This window comes from Lissotriton vulgaris, chromosome 12, assembly GCF_964263255.1.
Source record: "Lissotriton vulgaris chromosome 12, aLisVul1.2, whole genome shotgun sequence".
Classification (NCBI taxonomy): domain Eukaryota; kingdom Metazoa; phylum Chordata; class Amphibia; order Caudata; family Salamandridae; genus Lissotriton; species Lissotriton vulgaris.
In genome coordinates, this window is record NC_141700.1 from 720,912,470 (window position 1) to 720,925,766 (window position 13,297).

The 13,297-nt window shown below is 47.6% G+C and overlaps 2 non-coding genes across 2 annotated transcripts; both read right to left on the reverse strand.

Moving 5' to 3' along the window:
- Positions 1-6,714: 6,714 nt before the first annotated feature.
- TRNAI-AAU (transfer RNA isoleucine (anticodon AAU)) lies at positions 6,715-6,788 on the reverse strand. Its single transcript has one exon. It is a non-coding gene; the product is annotated as a tRNA-Ile (tRNA).
- Positions 6,789-8,508: 1,720 nt separating this feature from the next.
- TRNAN-GUU (transfer RNA asparagine (anticodon GUU)) lies at positions 8,509-8,582 on the reverse strand. Its single transcript has one exon. It is a non-coding gene; the product is annotated as a tRNA-Asn (tRNA).
- Between the last annotated feature and the right edge of the window lie 4,715 nt (positions 8,583-13,297).

Sequence of the window (13,297 nt, forward strand, 5' to 3'; positions counted from 1 at the left end):
ATTAGCAATACAATAGCCTAGGGAATAAAGACAAGATTAAGATGCAAGTGTAAAGTAAACTAATATGACAGGACCGATATCACCTGATTAGTGTGAAGTCTTGTTCTAGCTGTCATCTGGGTTCCTCTCTCGTCTGTGCCTTGGCTCATCTCAGACTCTCTCTCTCTCCTGCACTCTTGGATACACCTCTGCGCTGATCACTTTGCACTGGACTCCTCTCCCCCACGAACTGTCTCCACCTTCCAGCTTCAGTCTAATGGTTTCTGCCGCTCTAATACTCTTCATTCCACTAGCTTGTTCACTCTGTTTTAAATGTCTCTGTGCCAATGTCCAATTAACTCCAGCTGCTCCCACAGGTTCATCCACGATCTCTCCTCAGTCTCTTCTAAAAGGCATTACTTCAGACTCCAGCTATTCACACCTCCTCCTGATAAGTAACTGCTTCTGACTGCTTCCTTCAGTTCCAGCTCACTGACTGTCTGTTTGTCTTCTCTCTGTTCCAAGCATGTCCTGTCTCTTCTCCTCTTGCAATTCCACTCCTCCAACTCTACCAACACTCTCTGCTCCTCCAATTCAACTCAGCTCTCTCTAGCTTGAACCCTCTCTCTCTCCTACTCCAACAGCTCCTCACTCTTCTACCACTCCAGCTTGACTCCTCACCGCTCCTCCAATTCCATTCGACTCCCTGGCTCCGCCTCTGCACTTCACTGATATAGAATGCTGTTTCCTCATGGAAAGTTCCAGCCATCAGCCTGCCGCCCATCAGATCCCTGCACCACTTCGTGTCAAGGACACACACCCAGCCGGCCGGCCCTTTGTTGTGTCTTCCACACAGAGAATAATACAGCCTACCGATAAGGGCTGGCCCAGACCGGTTCTCTCCAAGTGAACAACAGCTTTAAGGCCTGTAGGCCTGAAAAGGATGAAATACCCCTTAGCTCTGTCAGAATACCTACATAAACCATACCAATGTGTAATATAAAGTCAGGACCACTGGATCCAACCTCTACTATAAGCACAAATAACAGACCAAAGCCAATAGGCAATAGATGGCCTCTTCTAGGTAGGGAAGAAAGGGCTTAAAAGGGCCAACACAAGCTAAGAATACCTATCCTAGATGTGAGCAAGATTAAAGTCTATATCACTGCTAAATAGAGCCAAAAACCCTGCCAAGACAGTAGTATCTAAAAAATACAAAGACATGACGAGCCTAGCGCGCCCCCACCCAATAACAATTTTAAGAAAACGTTTGTATAATCAAATGTGCAAGTACATTCAAACATTTTACTTGCCTACTTTTACGTATTGAGCCCGCAAAACGCATTGAGCATTGTGTACTGGTTGTACACAAAAGTGCATTGGTGCCTACTTTTATTACGATTGGCACGAAATTAACTGAATGAGACACGCTGCACGTACACGTTATTGTTTATTAATAAACAAACAAATTTCTTTTTGTGAAGTTTTTAACTGATACACGCATTGCCGCCAGCCAATTTTATATTAAGTTACATTCAAAATAACGACTACAGCACGCTCCAGGATGCAAGCAATAGTTGCAACATGCCGAAAAGTATCACAGCATGACACCGTTTAGCAGCACTTCAACAGACTATTTTATTCAAGGTTCCTCCGTAAGCAAATGTCACAGCATTTAGCAGCACGTTCCGCCGTAAGCAAATGTCACAGCCTCACACTATTTAGCAGCACTTTAACGGGCCGCTTAATTCAAGATTCCTTAGTAAGTCACAGACGCATTGACGCCAGCCCCTTTCGAATACCTCCACCACAAATAAATGACTATTTAAAGCGCGCCCGCAACTGCACGCCGTACATCAATCCCCAAATCCCAGACGCATTGACGCCAGCCCCTTAAAGCGAAACTGACTTCTAAGCAAGCGCCCGGCACTCCACATGAACAACTACCAGACCCATTGACGCCTGCACCTTGAAAGTGAAACTGACTATGAAGCAAGCACCCGACCCATGTTAAAAAAAAAAAAAAAATGAAACTGTAACTTAGTCAAGCCACACACGTTAGATGCAGTCAAGGCGCGCTCACGAGGTCAAATCTCCAGCAGGAGAAGCTCGTGACAGTCTGTCTCCAGCAAGCTCGTAACAGTCTGCTGTCCACATTCCCCAAAAAGTGATTACATAAGTTGTCTCGCACTAGACAGCAAAAGCTTCACTTTTGCTTACGTCTAGGCGAGACCTAAAAAGTGAAAAAGCGAGAAGTTTCCTGTAGCTTCAAGGCCAGTCACAGTACTTTTTAAGATACCTCGCAGATTCTTGAAGGTAAGACAAGCACCCTTGCCTCGCCAATCCGCGTGTCTTCTAAAATAAAAGTGCGCAGGCTTTCAAGATTTCTGAAAAGATATTTCTAGGGTTGCACGAACATTTGCCTCTTGTCTGCGAAGGAGTGATTTCCGTTGCTGTTTTCTCCTCCCTTCAATATGTTAGAGTTTAACAGAGATTTTCGCAATACACAAAAACACCTATGTAGATTGCGGCGTGTGTTATTTACCATGGCCTTGAGTTGATTTTTACGTACGTATTTCACACACACGTTCTTCGAGGTTTGAGTACATATATATTTTTTTACCCCCATAATAACGCTTCATCGCTTTGCTTCCGCACCACAGACCTCGTTTTCTCACAGTTTTTAAATATATTTAATTTGAAGTGAAACGTGTTCCTGCAAATGCCTTTTCTGGTCCTTAAGGTTCGTGTTTAATAGAAGTGTATAAAAGGGGACTCTTTTGCGTCTTTATTTGGAGTAATTCCGCCAGTTATGTAGCATGATGCGCTATTCATTTCATGTGTATAGCGCTTACGGGAAGCTGCGTTGAAGCGCTCTACTAAGTCATGTTAGTACGTGCAAGTGCTAGCCAATGACATATAAAAACGACATGACAATAGTCACCATTTGCAGCGGTACCACATTTAATATTTTCAATATTAGGATTACTGCCTAAACTCGGTGCTTACATTGTCAATGTCTTGTGTATTTGGGGCGAAGTGTGGTGAGCCTGGACTCAGGAGTAAATATAATATTTTTCAAAAACTGATGTAGAGGACACTGCGCGGAGCTTATGGCGCTTTACTGCCCGTTGTTGGTATTCCCACCAAAAGGATTCTCCTTTTATCCACATCAAAAGGATGAAATGCTGAGCCAGTCCCGCTTTCATTCAAACCAGGCGAAGTGAAGCTATCAGGCAGCACTCACAACCTGCCACACGCGACTGCAGCAGGCGCACGCTGCCACTGAGCTATACGAGGAGCGCGGGAAATTACAGGAGGCGCTTCAGGGGGTTCTGGCAAAACAGAGAATATTCGTGCAGTCTGCACTGCTCTGGGTGAGGTGAGAGGACGGACGGAAAACAGAGAGAGAAGAGGGCCGGGTCAATATGAGAAGAACAGCACAGCACATGGAAGTAAAGAAAACACGGCATGTGTGCCGCAGAAAGAGGAAAGTGATTAGATGCTAAATTTTGAGGAAAACAGAGGACTTAAGGTAATAGAAGTGGGAGAAAGGTGTAAAAAAAAGGAAAAACACAATGCCAAAATAAGCGTTGCACGTGGTCGGAGGTAGATCAACAACCGGTAAAACAGAGAAAGAAATAAAAATTGAAGCAAGAAGGAATTTAACAGAAAGAAGAAACGGCACCCAAAATAAACTAAAAACGGCAGAAATAAATCACAAAAGGCAAAGGTGAAACAAAGAGCAAAACAGAGCGAAGGTCATGGAGGCAGAAACTGTTGTTAAGGGAAACGGAGGGATGAAAGAACAGACAGAGAACAGAGTAAAGTAGGAGAGAACATGAACAAATGCAAACCAACCTTAAATAGAGAGGCAGGGAAAGATGGGAACCGCAAGTGTGACAGAAAAAGACAGGCACATTTGAATCTGGAGTTTATGTATTTATTATAATAATTGTGACCTAATTGTGTCGTAGGTGGTAAAAGGGATGCACCAGGCGCGCAACACCCATTGAACTCACGGGGCTTCAGCCCCCCCCCCCTCGTCGTATGTGGCAGCCCGGGAGTGGTAGTGCAGAGTGGTACTTCAGAGTGGCAGTGCAGAGTGGTAGTGCAGAGTGGTAGTGCAGAGTGGTAGTGCAGAGTGGTAGTGCAGAGTGCAGAGTGCAGAGTGGTAGTGCAGAGTGGTAGTGCAGAGTGGTAGTGCAGAGTGGTAGTGCAGAGTGCAGAGTGCAGAGTGGTAGTGCAGAGTGGTAGTGCAGAGTGGTAGTGCAGAGTGGTAGTGCAGAGTGTTAGTGCAGAGTGGAGAGTGGTAGTACAGAGTTGAGAGTGGTAGTGCAGAGTGCAGAGTGGTAGTGCAGAGTGGTAGTGCAGAGTGGTAGTGCAGAGTGGTAGAGCAGAGTGCAGAGTGGTAGTGCACAGTGCAGAGTGGTAGTGCAGAGTGCAGAGTGCAGAGTGGTAGTGCAGAGTGGTAGTGCAGAGTGGTGGTGCAGAGTGGTAGTGTAGAGTGCAGAGTGGTAGTGTAGAGTGGTAGTGCAGAGTGGTAGTGCAGAGTGGTAGTGCAGAGTGGTAGTGCAGAGTGGTAGTGCAGAGTGGTAGTGCAGAGTGCAGAGTGGTAGTGCAGAGTGCAGATTGAGAGTGCAGAGTGCAGATTGAGAGTGCAGAGTGCAGATTGGTAGTGCAGAGTGCCTAAAACACATTTCCATTTACAATGCCATTATCTCTAACTTAAAACAAACCCGAGCCCTAATGCATTCCTAATGCTTGTTAGGTTAGGCCACCGATCAAATGAAAGATGCAGAGGAGAAATCCCTGAGCATAAAGGGTTAAGAAACTGAAACAACTGACATGTAATGGAGCAGTCACCAGGACCCTGGGGGGGGGGGGCACCTTATCCTGCTGCAGAAGTGGCAGTAAGTCTCTCAGAAGATGATTCCGTCCCCACATTTGCCTTTCAGTGCGAAATATTGTTAGACACATCCCTCAATTACACAATCCCTGCCGACAATGCAGGATGTTTCTGTTTCATACTGAATATAGTTATGAGATCTAATTCAAGGTGTACGTACACCAGTAACACTTCACCATCATGTACCTCATACAATATCCTTAAGTAGTCGTGGCCGAGTGGTTAAGGCGATGGACTAGAAATCCATTGGGTTCTCCCCGCACAGGTTTGAATTATGCCGACCACGCATTGCTTTTAAGGACGTCCTATTTAACATTCTAAATTAAGGTGAAACTGTAGTAAATCAAGCATGTCACTCTTGGAATGCCTTCTACCAGTAATCAACAGATAAGATCATCCACCTCATTGGAAAAGCTGAGCCGCACCTGGGCAAAATAGACATTGCAGACAATGTGGTTTTACATAGTGCTTATTCCATCAGACAAGGCATTGAAGTAATTTGGAGAGCAGCAGGCTGCTCCGGGACCAATAGTTTTATGGTTAAAGTTGTGACTTTTAAGTTTGTGGGTTAAATCGTGTTCTCAAAGAGTGTTTTGGAAATTCAGAAATGCCACCTTTTGCAAATATGGCCCACTTTGTTCAGATGGTGTGAACATGTGTAAAAATCACAAAATAAAGAAGTAATAGTAGCACAAAATGTGATGCACTATGCCACACAATTTACCTGTTCTTGATGGATACTTTAGTTCACACTGCCACATAATTTGGTCCTCCCTTGCCACAAGCTACCTATTGGAAGTGATTGGACCCCAGCCGGTAGTCTGGAAAGGATCACTTTCCATATTTCACCATATTAATTCACCACTAAGGGTTCCGGAGTAGCGTGCTACCCCCCGAAAAAGCGCTTCATGCCTCGTCAGGGGTAGTAAGCGCTATATAAATGCAATTACAATACAATACAATACAATACATGAACTTTACACTTCTCTCACGGCCGTCCCTGATTGACTTGACAGTCTGAAGTGAAATGCAACGCTTTGTCTTCTCTCTGCTATACAGATCCCAAAACAAATCTTTCTAAACTCTTCCCTCTGACTCTTCCCCTCCACAAACCCTTTTTACTCATCCAAAAGCCTCCTAAAAATCCTTCACTCTCCCATCCCTTCGCTATCCTTTTCAATCAAAATAACAGACTGACAAGTTCACGTCTCAAATTTCATACTCCTCTATACTAATTCACTACAAATCCTTTATGGGTCCCAGAGTAGCATCCTACACCACAAAAAAAGTGGTTCAACTCCGCATCAGAGGTAAGCAAGCATTATATGAAAGCAACCCTTATTCCCTCTTCTATCCCTCACTACCTTTCACTATTCAACTGAATTACACATCCACCACTCAAACTACGTTCATATTTCACTTTACTAATTTCCAACACTAATCCTTTATGGATCCCGGAGTAGAGTGCTACTAGCCGAAAATGTGCTTTGACTCCTCGTCAGGGGTAGTAAGCGCTATATAAATGAAATTTCAATACAATATAATAAATGTGTTCGATTTCATGTTTAGAAACACGAAGTTCTAAGAAATGTTACATAATGAAGTAAATATTATACTGTACCAAAATCAAAACACATTAAAAAACATTTGTATGTATTTATTATATTTGCATTTGATCTCTGATGCACGGTTGACATTCTTCGCGACTAATAAAAACTGCGTTCACCACTGTTCTAACTATTAATTGATTTGCTTGGTTCCCTGCTTCTGTGTTAAATGTGCTCCCTGTGCAATAAACTTTCATTGAAAGTAGAAAATTAACATAGTGGCCAGTACGGGGATCGAACCCGCGACCTTGGCGTTATTAGCACCACGCTCTAACCATCTGAGCTAACCGGCCTCCGTGCTCTATAGGTTTTACAGGATTAATATGAAGAGAGGACGTATCCATACACTACTTAATGTCATTCTCCAAAACGTTCAGGAATGGTGAGTGTTTTTCGCGCCTTTGCACCTCAGTTGCACCATCTAGAGCGGAGCTCAGGGCCACGACGCATGCTCTATCAGGGCACGTGTTAACCCTTCACCTCCTCTCTCCTCGTCCTCTCCACACACACCTGCCACAGACTCTCCCCAGGGGTTCATTTTGGCATCCCAGGCTCGCGCACACACTTCCAAGATCGACACGGTTACAACTCTCAGGTACAAAGCATCAGCCATTAAATGTTCGCACTTTTTGTCTGTCAAACAACTCATCCATAGAAACCCTCATTAACACCTCCCCCTCCCCCCCAGCATCCGCTGTGATGGACCTTCACCCCCTTTTAACTGTCATTCTATGTAAGGAAACAGAAGACGAAGAGCTGCGATTCTGGACAAGCAATCCCTTCCGGTCTAAACGACCAGTTCAAAGTGGCCGGCTCCATGATCTTTTATTTCTTCGTGTTTAACATTTCCAGTCGTTATGTTTCAAAGCATGAAGGTATGCCAATATAATTTAGATGAAAATAAAAACAAATATAAAACCCAAAAATCAAAAGTATCAGCAAATAAAATGTTGCTGCGCCCAACGTGGGGCTCGAACCCACGACCCTGAGATTAAGAGTCTCATGCTCTACCGACTGAGCTAGCCGGGCACCTTACACATCTTCCACCTCTTTTCTTTTCATCCGTCCTTCTGTGTCCTCCCATTTTCTCCCTTCATCAGTCTCCTTCCTTCTTCCCGTGGTCCTCTTCCTATCTGTTCCTGCGTTTAATTCCAATACTCTGGACTAACTCTGCTCTTTTCTTGGCCGTGCAATGGAACCGGGTCAGCTGTGACATTTAGGCATTGTGACATGTGTGGGCCTCGCTGCAGTATAACTAGGACCAATGGCATTATGCGATTCTGGAGCCACGTCGTTTTCCGCATAACTATGGATTTGCTGTACTGGGCGCAACATCTATCATCTGCTGCTTAATTTATGGGTTTTAACAAAAAAAGACCGACCTCAAACAGATCGAAAGTTACTAAAAGAGCATCAGGATGTGCGCCGCGCAGTGGAAGACCCTTCACGCAGGTGGGCTGGGCATTCTGAAGCTTCGTAAATATGCGGTGGAGTTTAAAGGCAGCGATGACGCGCAGAGCCCTCAGTCTCACGAGCTTTCAGCAGACAACCTGCAGGGGTGGGAAACAGTGAGGGTGGGATAGAGTATCAGGGCCACTTGTGAAGAGGGCAAAATCTTTTACTCCGTTCGATCTATCCAAAGGCCTCCTCGGCGCCAATCTGATCAACATTTAGGCTCAAATCACAATATCAAAGTCGTTTCCTGTGATGTCACTGGGGTGAACGCTTGTGTACTATCATCATGGCGCACCCCCTCCAAGGCCAGCCCCAAAAAGAAAAAATTGACGTCGCAGATACTGGGGTGGAGGCGCCCCTAACGCAGTAATATTGCAGGACGCGTCTTTTTGCAGCTGTGTGCGGGGCGCGCGGCCACCAACATCTGTGAGAGGGTCTCGGAACTCAAACCTGAGCAAAGAAAGAACGACAGGGATTTCACGTAACAAGTTCAAATGAGAGGGAAGCTTCCAGTGCAGTCCTTGCTTAAGGAAAATGTGTCCTCTGAATAAAAGCATTCGTCCCTGGGTGGGCTTGAACCACCAACCTTTCGGTTAACAGCCGAACGCGCTAACCGATTGCGCCACAGAGACTGCTGGAGGACGGGACATACTACTGTCATAAAACCTTCAGAAACACGTACTACGTCATAGCTGCTACAGTAGTGATGTAAACAGGGAATTCGAGTACCATGTTTATCAAAGAAAGATCAACAGGGAAGTCACGTTTTTCTTCCATTCTCCCCCTCGCTCCCTCCGCTGCCTCGTTGCTGTGCTGTTCATTAGCTCCCTCTCACGCTTCTCGGCGCACCTTTTTCTCGTTCGGGGGCGTGGCTCCCACTGGTGCTGCAGGTGCAGTGGACCTGGGGTTAGAGGCATGGGCGTAGGAAGTGTGGGGGACGAGGGGGATATATCCCCCCCAGATTTTGGAGTGGGGGGGACACGGGGGACAAGACTGGGGGGACGAGGGGATAAATAATTTTCACCTCTCCTTTCTGTATCCACCGGGCCATTTGCGCGCGAAAGCGCATTGTACAATGGCCCTGCCCAGGCTGTACTTGACCTATGACTTGCCCCCAGTTACCTGTGATCAGGCCCTGATGGTGCTAAAAGGGATTTAGCCACCCCCACCCACCGTCATCGTGTGTCTCAGCTCGAACTGGTTGACTTGCTCGGCAGGGCAGTGTCTGGAGTCTTATCTCCAGAGCGCCCGATTTTTTCACAAGTCTTTTAAAGACCATTTACATACCGCTTGGAACTGGTTAAGGAGGCTTTGTTGTTTTGTTAACTGGTTCGTAACCCCTGTGTCTCCACTCAGCCCATTTCTGTACTTTGTATTTAGTTTTTTACTGCCACAGTGGGAGAAAGCATTCAGTGAAAAGGCATCTCACAAGTAGGGATGCCACCCTTCCCAAAAAAAAACAAGCATTTACAATGCAATGGTTTTGCCTTTGTTAAAGTTAGAGCTATTGGCATTGCTCTTGACATTATTTTTATTTATGTTTTTTTTAAACATAAATAAATGGCATTGTCATTTACAATGCCACTAGCTTTATCTCTAGCAAATGACACACACAAACACACACAGAGCCCCCCCACACAAACCCACACAGAGCCCCCCGCACACACAGCCACACAGAGCCCCCCCCACACACAGCCACACAGAGCCCCCAACATACAGCCACACAGAGCCCCCCACACACACAGCCACACAAAGCCCCCCACACACACAGCCACACAGAGCCCTCCACACACCCACACAGAGCCTTCCACACACACCCACACAGCACAAGCAGGCAACAGGGGCACACGGAGGCACAAGCAGGCAACAGGGGCACACGGAGGCACAAGCAGGCAACAGGGGCACACGGAGGCACAAGCAGGCAACAGGGGCACGAAAACGAAAACGGAGGCACAAGCAGGCAACAGGGGCACACAGAGGCACAACCAGGCAACAGGGGCACACGGAGGCACAAGCAGGCAACAGGGGCACACGGAGGCACAAGTAGGCGACAGGGGCACACAGAGGCACAAGTAGGCGACAGGGGCACGAAAACTGAGGCACAAGCAGGCGACAGGGGCACGAAAACGGAGGCACAAGCAGGCAACAGGGGCACACGGAGGCACAAGCAGGCAACAGGGTCACGAAAACTAGCACAAGCAGGCAAAAGGGTCACAAGCAGGAATTGTAATTTAGACGGGGCTGAAGTGGAGAATGGTCAGTAGGGAAGTAGTGCGGCTGGTGCAGTGGTACCAGGCTGAAAGGTGAGAGGGGCTGTCTGCACCCCAGTTTGGACAGTTTCCACTACCCAACAGGGATTGGTGGGAGGGGGCGTACTTCTTGCTTGCTTTAGGGCTGTTACTTCGGGGACGCAGTGCATGCTCTTGCCTGCTGCCTGCTGCCGCCGGGACACGACAACAGGCAGGGAGAGGACAGGCTGGGAGAGGGCAGGGAGGGGATAGGCTGGGAGAGGGCAGGCTGGGAGAGGGCAGGGAGGGGACACGCTGGGAGAGGGCAGGCTGGGAGAGGGCAGGCTGGGAGAGGGCAGGCTGCGAGAGGGCAGGCTGCGAGAGGGCAGGCTGCGAGAGGGCAGGCTGCGAGAGGGCAGGCTGCGAGAGGGCAGGCTGCGAGAGGGTAGGTTGCGAGAGGGCAGGCTGGGAAGCAGAGAGGGTCTTTACTGAGAAGTCTGCCAGCGCGGAGCTCTCCGGGGCACAGAGCAGCAGCAGGGCCCAGCAGAGCAGGGCGGAGGGCGGCAGGGGCTCGTAGAGGTGTCTCCTGGGGCAGCCGCCCAGGTCCACCATGGTGCGGCTCCGAGCCCCAAGCCTATGGTGGTGGCGCTGCTGCGCTCGGCTAAGGTCCTAAGACGGGCAGTCGGATTTTCGTGAGTACGGGTTGTAGTGTGGGATTAATCTCTCGGGCCTGTGAAGTACTCTATGGTGGCCCTCAGCAGTCTTGGGGACCGGTGTTCCAATAGTGAGCCAGCAGGGCTAGAAAGACAGCAACTCTATTCAGCCTCTTGGGCTAGAATGACTTGCACAGGGTGATAAGTGCTCCTTTGAAGCATTGTCTGTGGTCTGGTTGCAACAGACAGGTGAATCAGGCGAGGTCATCAAGTGGGCCCTTCGAGCCCGGGGAGCCAGTGGAGGGGGGATAGTTGTTGGTCTGGAACAGTAAGTGGAGGGGTCGAGGGGCGACAGACCCGATCTGTATCGGGTGGTTTATTATGGGGCCCCAGCTAGCAGGAGCCAAACTGTTGTGTGTTTACTTTTCCCTCACAAGATTGTTGGACAATTTTAGACTTTGATTTTGTCGCTTTGTTTATTCTGATTTCTATGTTTATACCCTTTGATGCATAATCTGTAAAGTGCTCTTATACCCTCGGTGGTCATGTTTGCGCTATATAAAACTTTCAAAATAAATAAATAAATACAAGTCTTTGCTCTGCCTCCATCGCTTGGTGTGTCAGCCCCCCCTCCAGCCTCGCCCCTCCGAAGTGTCGAGCTGCGCCCCTGGTTTGAATGCAGGGCGAGGCCACCTCCTTTCTTTGATTCACAAGTGTTGGGGTCCCTTATTGCAGACAGAGACATAAAGGGATTTATTTAATGGTGCACTGTCTGCTTTTGCTGCAGTTTTAAACCAGCAATCGCTCCATCCGCAGAAATCCTGTCTGTAAAAAAGTGCCGCGCGGGACCGATGCTCCTGCGCATTGATATCTGTGGAAACCGGCACCAGTGCAAGTGTGTGTGTGGAGGGGGGGGCTACATGGGCGAGTTTCACTATAAGAAAGTCTCAATTCTCATACTCGCATGGAAACACAAAAGCTTAGCAGAAACCTGCTGCTTCTTTGCAAAAATCACAAAGAGAAAAGTTATTTTGGGCACAAAAGTACCGGACTGGCGGCATAGCTGTGGCTGAGGTCAGGTGATGACGAAGGACTTTGGAATTAAAATAACTGACCTGTCAGGCATAGGCAATGGAATAAACTGGACTGAACTGTTTAAGGGCATGCTTTCATACATCTTAAAAATATACTTGGCTCATAGAGGAAGCAAACACAACAATATCATTGGAATTATAAGTTAAAATAAAACATCTACATAACATTTGAAAGGCCTTTGTATTCAGGTCAAACTACAGCTGAGACCTGCTGCTCCCCCACGCCCTTTGAAATGACTTACCTGCTTCATGCCTGCGGATCAGATTACTGAAGTGTGTTGGGTTTCCAAGGGGTGTTTGAGGCTGCAGTACCACCTCCTGTCTACAGGAGCAAGACTGAGCAAAAAAAGAAACACACATTGGAAACACAGGTCCCCACAAGGTCAGTTTTTTTAAGTGTGAAAATCATTGCAGATGTTTCTGGGGTCATTTTCTATAGTTTAGAAGTAATTGGCTTGTGGGGACCTGGGTTCAGGACCCCAAAGTGCAATGAAGTCACCACAGCGTGAGTGGGTTTACACACGGAAGTATCCACAAGGATAGTAACACAAACCCAACACCAGACACGCACGCACGCTCACACACACACACACACACACACGCACGCACGCACGCACACAAACAAACACATAGAAGTTTATACAACAATATTCCAGGCTATGGTGCTGCTCATGGCAGCACTTGCCTCGTGCACACCACGCACAAACATCCAACAGTCAGCAACGTGAGGCTCGAGGTTCCATCTAACCGGACAAAGGGCATCTTACTCACCTAAGATTTGCATAAATAATCGGTAAACACCCACCACACACCTCTCAGATACCACACCCACACACACACACACACCACACCCACCCACCACACAGACACCACACCCACACACACCACACCCACACACCACACACCTCTCAGAGACCACACCCACACAATGACAGCTCACCGAACAGGGCACAGCTCCCCAAACAGAGGGGCCAGAGAACAAAACACACAACATGTCGTCGTGATACAATGAGTCACACGCTAGGAGCAATCGAAAGCCTAGAATCACTTGCCGAGGCGCCCCCAGACAGCCCATAGTGCTGCGAGGTCACACTCCTGTCAGACTGGGCGCTACATAAATATCAACATACCACGTGACATGTACAGTGCTGCGCTGCAGGGCAGCTTCTTAATGGAACATGAGACTTCCTTATAGTGTGGGCACAACGAAACATGAAACTGAGGATGGTTTAAAACATACTTCGGATATGCAAGATAAAAGTGGCACGCCTTAAGTGTGTTGGGTTTCCAAGGGGTGTTTGAGGCTGCAGTACCACCTCCTGTCTACAGGAGCAAGACTGAGCAAAAAAAGAAACACACATTGGAAACACAG